Below are 15195 nucleotides of genomic sequence, written 5' to 3'. Positions count from 1 at the left end.
ATGCCCAGGTTGTGGGCTTGAACCCCAGTGTGGGGCTTGCAGGAGACAGCCAATCAATGATTCTTCTCTCTCATCATAGCTCTCTCTCCCTCCCTATTCCTCTCTGAAATCAATAAAAATATGTATTTTTTAAAAATGCCTGTCTGCAGTATATTAGTGGTTGTGAAGGGCAGGAGGAGGAGTGAATGAAGTGTGACTTCTAATGAACATGGGCTTTCTCTTTGGGGATGATGAAATGTTTTGGAATTAGGTAATGGTGATGGTTACACACCTTGTGAATATACTAAAGACCACTGAATTGTACACCTTAAAAAAGGTGAATTTTAGGTATGTGAATTACATCTCATTTTTTAGAGAAAATACATGTACTACTTCACAAGGCTATCATTGGGAGATAGAGATAGTAAGTATACACAAAGCCTTTGTAAAACAATCAAGTGTCATTTTTAGTGAAGATAAGTCGTATTAGTTGGGAGGGTTTTTTGTTTGTTTGTTTGTTTGTTTTGTTATAATTAATAGAAACCTTCACTGATTCACGGGATCAAACCACAGTATGCCACAGACACTGGAATTAGAGATTCCAAGTGGGCCTCATTTTCTCCACTTCTCTTCTTGGCTTTTTTGAACATCACCTTCATTTCCTCAGTTGTAGCAGGGGAATAGGTATCTGTGGCTGGCAGATAGGAAACCTGCATTTTGTCACTAGAAGGGTCAGAGTCTTTGGTTCTCTGGCCTGAAGTTCAAAACTACTGCAGAATTGGTCCATTTGGGCTGGTTTGGGTACGAAATGCAACCTTAGACTAGTCACAGTGGCCTGGGAGACGACTTCTGTAAAAAATATTGGCAGCTTCAGTTAGAATTACATGGGTAGACATGAACTTCCCAAAATAGGGGGACAGAATGATGCAGTTGACCAATGACCCAGATTTCCCCATGTTGGAGTCAAAGGGATTTTGTAGACATCTCAGAGAGCTTTAGTTCAACTTCCTTATTTCCTAGAGGAGGGAGCTTTGTTCAGAAACTAGTTATTAGAACCAAGGCTAAGCCCCTGGTCTTTTAACTGACAACCTAGTGAACATAGATTGGTGATTCCCAAATTCACACCACAGCATAAATTGGGGAACTTGTTAAAAATACCTACTTCAAGGCTCTCACTTGAGATCTAAATAAGAATTTGGGGGGACTGTGGTATGTGAGTCTGGATTCAATTACAAGTGCCCCAGATGATTCTGATCCACCACTTAGAAAAGAAAAGAATACTGATTCCTGGATCTCTATCCTGGGATGCTCATACATTGATCTGAACTGTGGGGTATCTCATGAGCAGTGAAGGATGAACACCACAACTTAAATTAATGTACATTACAATCACTGGGGAAGCTTTACTGACACTTCAAATGCTTGGGCCCAACTCCTAAGATTCTAGTTTAATTTGTCAGGGTTTCAGGGCACTGATATTTTTCAGAATCTCACTAGGTAATTCTCAGGATTAGTCAAGCTTGAGAACCATCAACTCAAGTCTTACTGCCCTCCTTACACAGGAGATATGCATTTGGAAAGTTATTGTCAATTCATTGTAAAATGTAATGAGTGATAATGACAATGATGAAGATATTTCTTGACTGATTATTATGTGCAATATACTCTACTAAGCATTTTATGAGCATAATCTCATTTAATGTTCAACAACATTAGCCGGCTGGTGTTATTTACCCTTTCCCTTGATTATAACATGTCATCAATTGAAGTCTCTCTATTTAGTCAGTTATTAGAGAGTGTCTGTTGTTAGTTAGTTAGCAAGAGGATATGAAGATTTCATCAGTCCTCCAGTGACAAACTTTTGCTTTACTTAGAATAATATAAATGTATAATTATTTAAGATGAAATACAAATAAACATGTGTGGTGCCATCAAATGCACATAACTCATCTGAAGTGATACAGAATGAACAGATACCTTCTATGGAACCTGCTAAGTTCTCCTACATTCACAAAAAACAGTTATGTTCCATTCTGGGGCATCCAAAGTGGGCCTGGAAGCTGGCGAATTTCTTTAGGTACATCCCTTTTAGGAATAATAAAATGTGGGAGGAAATGTATATCTTAACATCACAGAAACAGGGCATTATCCCTATTTTCAGATGAGGTCTTAAAATATGAAGTGACTAACTCAAAGTAACATTGTTCATTATGTGGCCAAGCCAGAAATACAGCCCAGCACCTGGATGCTAGTGTTTTCCAGAAGCTCCTCTACTAACAAAATTTCCACAGTGAAAACAAAGCAGTTTGTCAGAACAAAATCTTGTCAGCTCTGCCTGTAGCCAGCAAGTGGAATTAGGGCTTTCAAGACCTAACCAGTCCCTACAGTAGACTTGATGTGTCTTTCAGTGCAATGCAGGAACTAATGTTAAAGTATTTTAAATCAGGTACAATAACTGGAAATTCAGAGTCCAACAGACTTAAGTGCGTTTGAAAACAGTAATTAAAAAAATATCAAGACAATGAAAAGGAAGACAGGTTGAGACTATGCAAATGAGGATGAAAATGGTCAATTGGGTCAGTTTTATACTTTGAACACGCCATTGTCAAATTCTCAGCATGACCAAATTTACCTGATCTTGTTTGATTCTTTTCTTTCTTTTAAATTACTATTTAGTTATAAGAAATTAATGCTGAATATTTAACAATCAGCTCTGAGCTCCTATAGCTAACCAGTGTCGGGCCACTCAGTGATTAATTATGGTATCTATGGGACGCTTTTTTTCTTTCATCTTTGTTGGATTCCTCTGATGCATTCTTTTTTTATTTTAATTTTTCAATTATAGTTTACTTTCAATATTTTATATTGGTTTCAGGTGTAGCCTAGTGGTTAGACAATCACTTTACAAAGCATTCCCTCTGATAGTTCCAGGACCCAATGGCACATAGTTACCGAGATATTATTGACTATATTCCCTATGCTGTACTTTACATCCCAGTGACTAGTTGGTAACTACCAATTTGTACTTCTTAATCTCTTCACCTCTTTAAAAATACGGAATGCTTCACCAATTTTCATGTCATCCTTGCGCAGGGGCCATGCTAATCTTCTCTGTGTCATTTCAATTTTAGTATATGTGCTGCTGAAGAGAGCACTGGGACACTTTTATCTTGCTGTAACACTATTAGTGCCTGATTTCCCACTTTACACTGTACCTAAAAGAAAGGTGGGACAAGTGATGAAAGGCCAAAATGGAAGGACAAAAACGAACCAGGGGAACCCTCCTCTTGTATTTCTTTACTAACTTGGAATTTCTAGACTATAATCTCCAAGTGTAATGAGGTTCTTTTGTAGATGTATAAGTATAAATATTATTATGCTAATATTTTGTCTTTCCCCAAATTTTGCTTTATAAAAATAAAGTAGCCTGCAAGTCTAGTTTTATGTGCCTTTAGAGGTCCTTTGCAGTTTTCCTTCCCACAGCTGTTAAATAGCTTTTCTCTCCAATATTTTTTCCTGCATAATGATTTTTATTGAAGCGAATACAGTATTTTAAAGTCTTACCAGTTGTGACAATAAAATAATGGAACTTTTTAAAATCCAACCATGTATCTGGAAATAGAGAAAAAACATGCATTTATTTTTTAGGAAATCATACCCTTGTTCTGATGAGGATGCCATTGCTCAAAATGTTCTGGAAATCCTCTTTTTAAATTGTCTGTTGCTCAAGATTATGAGGTTTTGAATGGAAATTAGTTAGGTTGCCCTGTAGTTCTTCATATTTCTTAAAAATTAAAAGTAGAGCCCAGCTGGTGTGGCTCCATGGTTGAGCCTCAACCTATAAACACAGTTTGATTCCCGGACAGGGCACGTGCCTGGGTTGTGGGCTCGATCCTCCGTAGGGGGCGTGCAGGAGGTAGCCGATCAATGATTCTCATCATTGATGTTTCAATCTCTCTCTCCCTTCCTCTCTGAAATCAATTTAAAAAAATAAAAGTAGAACCTCTGATATAGGATAAAGAGCAATGAATTTTAAATGAGAAGATCTGTATTCAGGTCCAGCCTCTGTAGCCTACTAGTTTTAAAACTTTGCATATCTCTTAACTTTTCCTAACCTCAATTTCTTCCTCTATAATTTGAGAATAAAAGTACCTACGTCAGGGGTTGTCCTAAAAATTATATGAAACAAGGCATTGTTATAGCACCTTGTGAAATGAAACACACTGTCCAAATGTAAGTTATTATTGGCCCAGCTTAATGAGAATTGAATGGACTTGGTTATTTCCAAAATTCAGATGTAACCACTGAGAGCATAAATATTCCATCATTGAAAAAGTATTCAAAAGAACATGGAAGAGGCCCTGATACCTCGGGTCAGTTCGTTGAACCCAAGTGAGAACTCAGCTGGGATCCAGAGAAATGTAGTTTGTATTACAGTCCTCCTTACTCTCTGGCTTTTTAGCATTCTCATGTCTTCCTAATCCTCTGCTACCTAGCACCCACTCCATTGGATGAAAGTAGGAACTGCTGACTAAATTAAGGGCATTTGTGAAAATGAAATCTGAAAGAATTCTGGCTGAGCTTTTGACAAGACCATTCTCCTTTCTCTCACACCTACCTAGCAGCCTGGGCCAGCCCGCAATCCTTGTTTTAAATGGCTGACTCTAGGGCTGTTGCTATCCTTGCCATTTTCAGATAGCCTTGACCCAAGGGGCAGAACTACAAATTCCACGGTCCAGCACGGGGCATGAGTAGGCTGTTCTGTACAGTCTGAGACTCCAAGTGAGAAATTAAACCCTAGCCCAGCCAAGACACAGTCACTCCCACTGCTAAGCAGATCCCAACCATCCTACCCCCAACCCACTCAGTCACATGAATGAAATATTTAGCCAGGTTACCCCAAGTTTCTTGCTGTAAAACTAATCCTTTGTGGTCTGCTGGAGCAATTATTGAAGTCTGTCATCTGCAATACTACTTTAAAATCTTAAAGTATTCTCTCTTTTCATTTTCCATGTTAATCAAAAAAATAAATAAACAGCAATCACTTAGGTATTCCAATAATGCTTTACCACATCAATGCTACAAAATAGAATGACAGACATTTTGTACCACCTTTTTTTTCCTTTTAGTTTTAAAAGTGTGCTTTGTTTATAAGAAAATAAGTAGAGAGATTGCTTAACATTCTGAGGGGAAAGGAAAACCTCACTTGTGGCTGAAAAGTTTTCATTTATGGTGACAGGTTATCCTGCATCATAACCTTATTAACCAAGGTTTTACTGTGGGCACCCTCTCAGGATTCCACTGTCTGTCAGTGCAGGGTTTTATAGTGAGTACAAGGAGAGTGTATAAAGTGCCTTAAAAAAGGCAAACACAAATATAATAAATATTTGAAATAGTTTACAAGATACAACTCTGTTCCAGTGACAGATCAAACATGATGAATACTCTGACCCAAGATATTATATTTAGTTACACACAGACACACACACACACCACCCAGACCAGGGATGGAACCTGAAACCTGGGTATGTGCCCTGATCAGGAATTGAGCTTGCCACCTTCTGGTGTATGGGATGATGCTCCAACCAACTGAGCCACCAGAACAGGTCCCCCCTCAGCTTTTTTCAGGAATTCTTTGAAGTGAAGGAATCCTAACTTGGTTCTTCTATTAGTATTCTGTAGCCATCAACTTAGAAGCTGAATATTTGGCCTTTGAAAGTAAAATAGATATTGAAGCAGTAGATCAAATGTTCAAATGTTCTCATCTAGGAGTAATCAGAACCTTAGGCCCATTTTGTAAAGCATTCAACTATACACTGAGTGGCCAGATTATTATGACCACCTGATGTTTATAGGCAAATTAGCTATAATTGCGAGCTGAAGTTGCTAGAGGGCCAGACCATTATAAATAGGGAAGCAGGTTGTTTACCACGACAGTAGAAGTGATTTTTTTCTGAAGATATGGGCAAACAACGCAATTTAACACATATATATTTATCCCACGTTCAAAGGCTGTTAAATCGCATTGTTTACCCATATCTTCAGAAAAAAATTACTTCTACTATTGTGGTAAACAACCTGCTTCCCTATTTATAATGGTCTGGCCCTCTAGCAACTTCAGCTCGCAATTATAGCTAATTTGCCTACAAACATCAGGTGGTCATAATAATCTGGCCACTCAGTGTATAATTCCTTATTTACTATTGCTGCCTGTAAGCATTTGCAAAACATACGCCATTGTTTATAGTCACTTAGTCCCATCTATTATGAGTTCCTCAAACTCAGAACCTTTGAGGTCTTAGTATTAATTGTTAAAATTGGGAAATATTTAAGCAATGATGAGATTAAACATTATTTTTTTCTCCTAATGGAGACTTAAGAGTCCTTCCCAATGAATATTTTAAAAATACATATATTTAATTTTAAAAGTAATTCAGGTTCACTTTTGAAAAGTATAAAATGGAGAGTTAAAAATGAAGAAAAAGGATTTTGCGAACAGCGAGCAGCGGCGGCGACTCGGAGAGGCGCCGCGGAGGTTTTCCTGGTTTCGGACCCCAGCAGCCGGATGGTGAAATCCTCCCTGCAGCGGATCCTCAACAGCCACTGTTTCGCCAGAGAGAAGGAAGGGAATAAACCCAGCGTCACTGTTCACCCCAGTCGCACCATGCCGCTCATCAGTCTGCACAGCCGTGGAGGCCACAGCGGCGAGAGTTCCAGGGTCTCCCTTAACTGCTGTAGTGACCTGGGTCCAGGGCCTCAGTGGTGCTCCTGATGGCCCTCACCCACCCCTGAACATCCCAGGTGGGCGAGGGAATAGTCAGAGGGATCACAATCTTTCCGCTAATTTATTTTACTCCGATAATAGGCTGAATGTAACAGAGGAACTAACGTCTAATAACAAGACGAGAATTCTCAATGTCCAGACCAGGCTCACAGATGCCAAACACATCAACTGGAGAGCAGTACTGAGCAGTAGCTGCCTCTACATCGAGATCCCAGGCGGTGCTCTGCCAGAGGGGAGCAAAGACAGCTTTGCAGTTCTTCTCGAGTTTGCTGAGGAGCAGCTGCATGCTGACCATGTCTTCATTTGCTTCCACAAGAACCGTGATGACAGAGCCGCTCTGCTCTGAAACTTCAGCTTTATGGGCTTTGAGATTGTGAGACCGGGGCATCCCCTTGTCCCCAAGAGACCCGACGCTTGCTTCATGGCCTACACATTTGAGAGAGAGTCTTCGGACTAGGATGAGTAGCAGCTGAACCACCTGCACCCTCACCTCTGCCACAACGTCAGATCATCGCAGATAGTAGCCCCTTCATGTGTCTCGCTTTGTGCTGGTGGTGTGACCAACTGCTGCACTGGGGTGCAAATGCCAGGCCTGCTCCCCTCTTCTGGGTTTTGTCCGCATGTTGTAATTGTGCAAATAAATGCTCACTCCAAAAAAAGAAGAAAAAGTCAACTATAGTCCCACCACCGAAAGAACAACTTGACATTTTGTTATATACACTTTGAGAAATATTATATTTCAAATGAAAACATATTTATTAAGTGCTAAATATAAACCCAGAACTGTTTTTGGGTGCTGAGGGAAAAAAGAGATGAATGAGGCATGGTCCTTGTCCCCAAGGACTCAAATATAAAGCATTTGAGTAATTGATCAGGAGCTAGTTTGTTGGTAGAAGGGTTAGTTGACATTTGATAGTTTTTCATGTTTTGAATATTTATGGTTTTAAGCCTAATTGAAAACAGTTCTATCCTAGCTATGTCAAAGTATACTACAACCTCGTTGAATCTACTACAGCTTCATTTTAAATTATTGCCGTTTGTGTCTTGTTCATTTGTTCTTAGTTTTAATAAACTAGAAGCCCGGTGCACAAAAATTTGTGCACTGGGGGGGGGGGGGGGTCCCTCAGCCCGGCCTGTGCCCTCTTGCAGTCTGGGACCCCTCGGGAGATAACGACCTGCTGGCTTAGGCCTGCTCCCGGGTGCCAGAGGGCAGGCCTAATCCCTAGGTGCAGCCCCTGGTCGGGCTCAGAGCAGGGCCGATTGGGGAATTGGGGTGCCGCCCCCTGTCATGCACAGAGCAGGGCGGATTGGGAGGTTGCGATGCCACCCTCAGTCATGCTCAGGGTAGGGCCAATTGGGGGGTTGGGGCACCGCCCCCTGTCACACTCAAGGCAGGGTCGATGGGGAGGTTGTGGCGCCACCCCCTGTCACGCACAGAGCAGGGCCAATCAGGGGGTTGGGGTGCTGCCCCCTGTCACGCACAGAGCAGGGCCGATCAGGGGGTTGGGGAGCTCCCCCCTGTCACGCACAGAGCAGGGTGGATCAGGGGGTTGGGGTGCCGCCCTCTATCACCCACAGAGCAGGGCCGATCAGGGGGTTGGGGCGCCGCCACTGTGACACTCAGGGCAGGGCCGATGGGGAGGTTATGGCTCTACCCCATCACACACAGAGCAGGGCCCGTGGGGTGGGGGAGGTTGGGGCGCCGCCCTTTATCACCCACAGAGCAGGGCCGATCAGGGGGTTGGGGTGCTGCCACTCTCACACTCAGGGCAGGGCCAATGGGGAGGTTATGGCTCTACCCTGTCACACACAGAGCAGGGCCCATGGGGTGGGGGGGTTGGGGCGCCGCACCCTGTCACACACAGAGCCGCAGGGTGATCAGGAGGTTGGGGAGCTCCCCCCTATCAGGCACATAGCAGGGCCGATCAGGGGGTTGGGGCGCCTTCCCCTGTCAGGAACAGAGCAGGGCCGATAGGGAGATTGTGGCCCCGCCCCCTGTCACACACAGAGCCACAGGGCGATCAGGGGGTTTGGGCGCTGCCCCCTGTCATGCTGATCCCGGTGCCAGGAGACCTCGCGGCTCTGCTGATCCCGGTGCTGGGAGGCATATTACCCTTTTACTATATAGAATAGAGGCCTGGTGCATGGGTGGGGGCTGGCTAGTTTGCCCTGAAGGGTGTCCCGGATCAGGGTGGGGGTCCCCACTGGGGTGCCTGGCCAGCCTGGATGAGGGGATGATGGCTGTTTGCAGTTGGTCACACACCGTTCAGGGTGGGGGTCCCTACTGGGGTGCCTGGCCAGTCTGGGTGAGGGGCTGAGGGCTGTTTTCAGGCTGGGGGTGACTGAAGCTCCCAACTGCTCCTTTTTTTCTTTTTTCTTTTTTATTCTGAGCCAGCTTTAGCTCTGAGGCTCCAGCTCTTAGGCCTCCGCTCCTGAAAGCAGGTATCTGGTTTGTTTAGGTTCTACAATCGAAACTCTGTATCAACTCCAGGTCTGAGATCCGGCTAGCTGAAAGCTGGTTTCTGGGTTTTGTTTAGCTTCTAATTTTGTAACTATGTTTCAAACTGCCAGCTCAGAGGCCTGCAGCGGCAGGTGGGGAATGTTGGAGTCCTCCATCACTGAAGCAAGCAAGCCTCATGTTAGTTTCAAGCTGCCTGGCTGCTGGCTGCCATCTTGGCTGGCAGTTAATTTGCATATCGCCCTGATTAGCCAATGGGAAGGGTAGCGGTCGTATGCCAATTACCATGTTTCTCTTTTATTAGATACAATGGGTTTCATGGTATCCAGACATGTTTATCAGTGTGAGTTGTTACACTGATTCCTCTAGGGCAGTGGTCAGCAAACTCATTAATCAACAGAGCCAAATATCAACAGTACGCTGATTGAAATTTCTTTTGAGAGCCAAATTTTTTAAACTTAAACTATTTAGGTAGGTACATTGTTATTAACTTAATTAGGGTACTCCTAAGGCTTAGGAAGAGCCACACTCAAGGGGCTAAAGAGCCGCATGTGGCTCGCGAGCCACAGTTTGCTGACCATGGCTCTAGGAAACATCCATTTCTCATTGTTCTTTGGGTGTTAGTTCCTTGAGATATGCATAGGTGGTATGTAGAGAAATAGATTTCATGGCCAAAAATATTTGGGAAATTCTGGATTAAACAATCATGCAAAATAAAAAAAATCAATTTTTGATAGGTAGTCAACCTAAAATGGAAACTAAAACAATATTCTAAAAGAAAACAAAGGAAAATACTTTTATGATCTTGGGGTAGGTAAATATTTCTTAGCATGACATAAAAAAATTTGACAAATTTGACTTCAACAAAACTAAAAACATTAACTAAAGTGAAACGGCAATTCACAGGTTGGAAGAAAATATTCGCAATTCAATCTGATAAAGTACTCATATCAAAAATATATAAAGAACTCCTACAAATCAATAATAAAAAGATAATTTAAAAAGACAAAACTAAAAAAGATTAGGCAAAAGACTTGAAGGAATACTTCACAAAAGAAGATATATAGATAATCAACAAGTACATGAAAAGGTCCTTAACATCATCAATCATCAAGGAAATGTAAATTAAACCATACTAAGGAACCACTTCACATCAACTAAAATGACTAAAATAGAAAGATTTAAATACTAAGCATCAGCAAAGATATGGACCAGCTGGAAAACAGTTTGCCACTAAACAGATAGTTACTGATAGCAGTATTTCCATTCCTAGATGGACTTCTCACACACAGAGATAATTACTTTCCAGACTTATTTACATATTAAGTCCTTTTTTCAATGAAAATGTGGCACCAAGAGGAATGAAAGTATATATCCATGGAAAGACTGGTATAAGAATGTTCATAGCAGCTTTCAGTATAATAAGAATGAACTACTGATTCACACAGCAAACAAACTATGCTGAAGGAAAGAAGCAAGCACGAACTAGTACATACTATATACCATTTATATAAAATACAAGCACAGGCAAAACTCAGCTAAGGTGATAGAAATAATTTTAAATTAATGCCTCTGGGAGAGTCTAGGAGTGATTGGAAAATAGTGCAAGGAACTTTTTGGAGTGATGGAATGTTCCCTATCTTAATTTGAGCAATGGTATTTTAAGTGTATACTTTTTTGGTAACTTTTAATTTTGATATAATTTCAACTTATAAGCAAGTTGCAAGTACAAGGAATTTCCATCTTCCCTTTATCCTGATCACCAACTGTTGGATGTATATATTTATTGAAACTCATTGAATTGTATGTTTAATGTCTGTGTTTAAGTATATGCAAATTTGACCTTAAAAGAGGGGAATGAGGCTATTTTACTAGAAAACTCCCCAGAATTTGTTGAATCTTCAAAAGAATATTGTATACTTTATGCATTACTTCCCAGATATTTCTGGATGTGAAGTCTGTAATCACAGTTCCCAGGCATTAGCCTATTCAAAAGATTCCAGGTGATTACAGTATGCAGCCAGGTTGGGAACCACTATCTTACAGAAACAGTGCCTCTTTTTAAGCATCTGCCCTTGCCCAATTAGAAAATAGCTCACAATTAATAAACATCACCGGTAAGTCCAAGGACCTGTTATCCTCACTTGAGGGTATCACTGGGAGCAGAGGTCTTTTTACGGGCTAGTGGCCACCTAGCTGGCAATCTGACTTCTGAGACTCTAGATTTCAGCCTTTAGACCTCTAGTTCCTGCCTGTTCTGGATGAGGTGCCCATCCATGTCTGCCTATGCTATTTGACCCCCCCCCCTTTTTTTTCCTGCCCAGCTCTACACTACTAAATGGTCTGATTGGTTGCCGAGCCCCCTACCATGTGACCAGCATCCAATGAGAATAAGGCTTTGGTCCTTTGGGCTGTGAAGTTTATATCCTGAACTTTCTCAAGCCATCCCACTTCCTACTGTTTCCAGACCTATTTCTGATCTCAGTCTCATTTTTTACCACAGTCTCAAATTGATCTCTCAGATTTGGCAGCTGTTACCGCTCTTTTGGCTCTAGGCCTTGGATCCAAATGTTACTGCACCCTATGCATTATCACAGTAGTCTCCTGTACCCTTTCTGGTCCCAGCACCTTCCAACCCAAACCAGGACCCCTCTCTGGTGCCAGCTGGGTGAGCCTTAGCTTAAGAAAGGAAATGGGGGAGAGATTTGAAGATGGCAGCATAGGTAAACACCTGTTTTCCTGCCTCCCACAATCACATCAAAATTACAACTAAAATACAGAACAACCATCATCCAGAACCACTGGGAAGCTGGCTGAATGGAAGTCCTACAATTAGAGAAATAAAGAAAAAAGCACAGTGAGACTGGTGCAGAGGCGCAGATGGGCTGGTCCGACACCCACATGTGCTGCTTTTTTAATTGGGAGGGAGATCGTCTCTGCAGAGGCCGCTCAGAGGAGCAAGGGGTCCCAGCCCCACACCAGACCCCAGCCCAGGGTTCCAGAGCTGGGAAAAGAAGTCCCTACTGGCAGTAAGAACTACGGGCTGTAAAAACCAATGGGGATTGGGTCTCAGTGACACAGAGGCTGCTGAAGACCCATCTGTTCCTCTTAAAAGGCCAGCACCATGAACTGAACTTACAAGGTCTGGCTTCCTCTGAGCTCCAGCACCAGGGTAAGGCTCTGGGGAACACATACGAAGAGGAACTGGATTGTCTGGCATCGGGCAGGCACTCGGGGACAGCTTTCTTCCAGATGGAGGTGCTCACAAGGATCATTGTTCCTATGCTGGGACTTCCCCGGTTGCAGGGCTGACTGGCAGCCATTTCTGTTTGCTCCACCCTGGTGATTCCCTAAGACCCAGCCTCATCCAATTTATAACACGACCCAAGCTATTTGCAGCGGCTTTTGCATATGAATGGCCTATCCTTGCTCTCAAACAAGCTGCAGCTGAGTCAGGGAGTCCCAAACCTATCAATAAAAGGCCCAAGACCCAGCACCAGCACCAGCACCAGTGTGCCTTGCTTCATAGCTGGGCCTTATCTGGGCACTTCCCAGTGAAGCTCAAATAAAGAGTTTCACAGACAAGAAAAAGCTAAAGGAGTTCATCACCACCAAACCAGTATTACATGAAATGTTTCTTTAAGAAGAAGAAAGAAAAAGATTAAAAATATGAACAACAAAATGGCAACAAATACATGCCTATTAACAATTGAATCTAAAAATCAAATAAGAAATCCAATGAACATAATAAACCAAATACATGCCTATTAACAATTGAATCTAAAAATCAAAATAAATAAATCTAATGAACATAATAAACCAAATACATGCCTATTAACAATTGAATCTAAAAATCAAAATAAATAAGAAATCTAATGAATATAATAAACTGGTGAATAAAATAGAATCAGAGGCATGGAAATGGAACAGACAGATGATTCTCAGAGGGAAGGGGGGTGGGAGGGCATGAAGAGATTAAACAAAGATCTTATATACATATATGCATTACCTATGGATACAGACAATAGGGTGGTGAAGGCCTGGGGCAGGGTGGGAACCAGGTGGAGGGGGGGGGCAATTGAGGGGGGGAGAGGGACATCTGTAATAATCTCTCAATCAAGATTTTTTTTTTAAAAAGAGATATCTCCCCTGTAAAAAATAAGGGGGGGGGGGGGGGGAGAATGGGACAGTTTCTCCCTGGCTCAGCCAATGTCCCCGGTCTCACCTACATGTGCAATTTGTGTTTGCCTACTCTGGCTTGACTGGTCTGACCCTTTGACCCGCCCAGGACATTTTAATTTTGTTGGACGTCACAAAGAATTGGAATTAAATGACAGAAAATGCCGGGATGTGCATTGGGCTGAAGCCATCGTATCAGGTTTCTGTGTGCTTCGGAGGGGCTGGTGTCTGCCCCGCATTCCATTCCACTGACCATGTGGTGCATTCTCGGTGCTGGCGGCTGGATGAAGTGAGTATCAGAAAATACAGCTGCTCACCCTTCAGAACTCCAAGTGCCCTCTCCTGTCATCTGCCTTCCCTGGCTCCAGCCTGCCCCTTTCTGGCCTGGGTCACAGCTTTGATCCAGGGTTTATCCTCATGTCTATTCATGGTCTGTATCTGTCCCTAGCCTCAAACCCATGTCACAGATCCCTCCAAGGGGATGGAGAGGCCAAATTCCTGACATCAGGTTCATGGACATTTGTTGTTTTTGACACCCCAGCCTCCACTCCCTTCTTCTGGTAATAGCACCCAACTTTTGCTTGGGAGAATCAATGCTCACCCACACTCAGAAGTAACCTAGATCTATCATGTGTGTGAATTGTCCCTCTGCTGGCCAAGGCCTGGGCAGAAGTCCCAACTAAATTACTTGGATGCTGTCTCTCTGAAACTTGAATGGAGCAGAGTAGTAAAAGATTCACAGTGGCCCCAAATAGTCAAACGTACTTATCTTCAAGGCTATTTATTGTGTTATTCTTTCTGGCACCTAGAGCCTCTGAACTCCCTAGTTCTAGCCCTTTGCTCCACAGCTTTTTCTTTCATTCCCAGAGTTACTTTATTATTGTTTTCTACAATAACAAGAACTGGTTCTATTGTTTGTGACCAATAAATACAACTGGTTTAAAGCCCACGTGTTTTTCTTAGGTTTTATAGCATTATTTTGAAAGGATAATTTATATCCCAGGATCACATTAAAGGGCTGTAGAGCAGAAACAGATTAAAGATCTTCCCATACAGCCCTCACATTGTACAGATGAGGAAACTGAGATTTTGGGAATTCAGGTAACATGAAATGCCTTGATCATCTATGTATTGTTTATATTAGGGGAACTATCTATCACTTCTAAAGGATGGGGAGGGGAAGCATTTATTTAACATTTAGAGCCCCTCCAAAATGTGAATAATTCATTCACCTAAATTTTATTGAAAACAGCATCTCAGAGCTTCCAAAGTTCATTAGAATTATTTTTCTTTTAAAGAAATGTCCTGTGACTTATGTTTGGTAATTAAATACAAAGGAATTTAGTCAGAATTTTCAATTTTCCACAAAATTCTCCAGTTAAAGGAGGTTAAAATAGCCTCCTTCTTGACTCTGAAAGGAATTGTTGTAATTATTAGTGTCTTATCTCTAATACAGTTCGTACACTTCGTATGCAAAGACAACATTCTAGATCCATTATGAATGTAAAATATGCAATTGGAGTGGTTTTTACTGGATGAAGAATGTCAAGTCTTTTGGGCTCCATTGACTTTATCTATTGCCTATGTAATCCTAGCCAAGGTAATTGTTTTTCATCTCAGAGCCTTAATCTTCTTATTTATAAAACAGGGCTCATCCGTGATACCTGTCTCATGGAGACCCAGTACAGGTCAGATGCGACAGTGTTAACCACTTCCTGCTTGCATGCTGGCACAAATCATAGGCAAACACACATTTGTTGAGTGAAGCATTTGTGTATTACTTTCCAGGTCCACT

General features: G+C 42.2%; 1 non-coding gene and 1 pseudogene across 1 annotated transcript; one reads left to right on the top strand and one right to left on the bottom strand.

Annotated features, from left to right (window-relative positions):
• Positions 1-3027: 3027 nt before the first annotated feature.
• Positions 3028-3134, bottom strand: LOC132215076 (U6 spliceosomal RNA). The gene has a single exon (XR_009448431.1). It is a non-coding gene; the product is annotated as a U6 spliceosomal RNA (small nuclear RNA).
• A 3332-nt stretch (positions 3135-6466) lies between these two features.
• LOC132215022 (ornithine decarboxylase antizyme 1-like) lies at positions 6467-7431 on the top strand (annotated as a pseudogene).
• The last annotated feature ends 7764 nt before the right edge of the window (positions 7432-15195 follow it).

The sequence above is a fragment of the Myotis daubentonii genome, chromosome 13, assembly GCF_963259705.1.
Source record: "Myotis daubentonii chromosome 13, mMyoDau2.1, whole genome shotgun sequence".
Taxonomy (NCBI): Eukaryota; Metazoa; Chordata; class Mammalia; order Chiroptera; family Vespertilionidae; genus Myotis; species Myotis daubentonii.
Note: the sequence above shows the minus strand (reverse complement) of the source record. Positions and strands in the feature narration are given on the sequence as shown.